Genomic DNA, 1,989 nt, shown 5'->3' with positions numbered 1-1,989 from the left:
CAGAAGTCTAAGTCCAAGATCTCATTTGAGACAATGCCTATGAGCCTGCAAAATCAAAGGAAAGTTAGTTACTATCCAGATACAATGGAGATACAGGCATTGGGCAAACACACACATTCCAAATGGAAGAAATTGGCCAAAACTAAGGGGCTACAGGCCCCATTCAAGTCCAAAATCCAATAGGTCCAATAGGACAATCATTAAACTTTAAAGTTCCAAAATGATCTCCTTTAACTTCATGTCTTACATCCAGGGCACACTGATGCAAGAGGTGGGCTCCCACAACCTTGGGCAGCTCCACCCCTGTGGCTTTGGAGGGTACAGCCTCCCTCCCAGCTGTTTTCACGGGCTGGTGTTGAGTGTCTGCGGCTTTTCCAGGTGCATGGTGAGAGCTCTCAGTGGATCTACCATTCTGGGGTCTGGAAGACAGTGGCCCTCTTCTCCCAGCTCCACTAGGCAGTGCCCCAGTGGGGCTCTGTGTGGGGGATCCAATACCACATTTTTCTTCTGCACTGCCCTAGCAGAGGATCTGCATGATTGTTCTGCCCCTGCAGAAATCTTCTGCCTGGACAGCCAGGTGTTTCCATACATTCTCTGAAATCTAGGTATAAGTTCCGAAACCTCAATTCTTGAATTCTATGCACCTGCAGGCTTGACACCGTGCGGAAGCTGCCAAGGCTTGGGGTTTGCACCGTCTGAAGCCATGGCCTGAGCTATACCTTGGCCTCTTTCAGCCACAGCTGGAGTGGTCATGATGCAGAGCACCAAGTCCATAGGCTGCACACAGCAGGGGGTCGCTGTGCCCTTCCCATCAAACAAGTTTTTCCTCCTAGGCTTCCAGGCCTGTAATGAGAGGTGCTGACACATGTTTAAAATCTCATCTCATTTTAAATATGGGAAAACTAAGGCACAGAGAGATTAGGAAGTTTGGCCAGTGTTACATAGCTGGTAAATAGCTAAGCATCAAATCAAACTCAGGAAACGTAACTCCGAAGTCAGAAGTCAATACTTTTTTCTTCTAAATGCTCCCTCAAAACCTAAAAATCTCATCTAATTCAGTCACTGTAACAACACATATACCCTAATAAATAGTCAAAAGTAAGAAAGACTGAAGAGGAGCATTATAAAGTATGCTTCCCAAGAGGGTTCTTCATTCCTAATTCTATGCAAATAATTAAGTTATTAGGTTTCAGAAACCTGTTAATGCCTTCATTGACATTTTATGACTCCTTAAGTCCATGTCACAGCTTTTTAAAAATATGAATAATAGTTTTTTTCCCAGTATTTATACGTTTCTTTTTTTAAAATAAATCTTGTTATGTATGTTTAACATACACAACCGGATGTTTTGTGATACATAGATATAGAAAAATTGGTACTATTATAAAACAAGATAACATATTCATATTCCCACAGTTATCATTTTTTTTTCCACCATGGCAAGAGCAGCTAAAAATATGAAACACTTCATGAATTTGCCTGTCATCCTTGTTCAGGGGCCATGCTGATCTGTTTTTTAAAAAAATTTTGTGGGTATAGAGTAGATGTATATATTTACGAGAACATGAGATGTTTTGAGACTGGCATGTAATATGAAATAAGCACATCAAAGAGAAGAGGGGTATCCACCCCATCAACCATTTAACTCCTTTAAGTTATATACAATCAAATTACATTCTTTAAGTTATCTTAAAGGGTAAAATTAAGTTATTATTGACTTTAGTCAGCCTGTTGTGCTATCAAATATAGGTCTTATTCATTCTTTCTAACTACTTTTTGTACCCTTTAACCATCCCTACCCCTCACTACCCTTCCCAGCCTCTGGTAACTATTCTATTTTCTGTGTCCATGAGTTCAATTGTTTTGAATTTTAGATCCCACAAATAAGTAAGAACATGTAATGTTTGTCTTTCTGTGCTTGGCTTATCTCACTTAGCATAATGATGTCTAGTTTCATCCATGTTGTTGCAAATGACTGGATCTCATTGT

General features: G+C 40.3%; 1 pseudogene; it reads right to left on the bottom strand.

Moving 5' to 3' along the window:
* Positions 1 to 1,451: 1,451 nt before the first annotated feature.
* LOC115932508 (uncharacterized) lies at positions 1,452 to 1,552 on the bottom strand (annotated as a pseudogene).
* Positions 1,553 to 1,989: the final 437 nt, after the last annotated feature.

This window comes from Gorilla gorilla, chromosome X (assembly GCF_029281585.2).
Source record: "Gorilla gorilla gorilla isolate KB3781 chromosome X, NHGRI_mGorGor1-v2.1_pri, whole genome shotgun sequence".
In the NCBI taxonomy this organism is placed as follows: Eukaryota; Metazoa; Chordata; class Mammalia; order Primates; family Hominidae; genus Gorilla; species Gorilla gorilla.
Note: the sequence above shows the minus strand (reverse complement) of the source record. Positions and strands in the feature narration are given on the sequence as shown.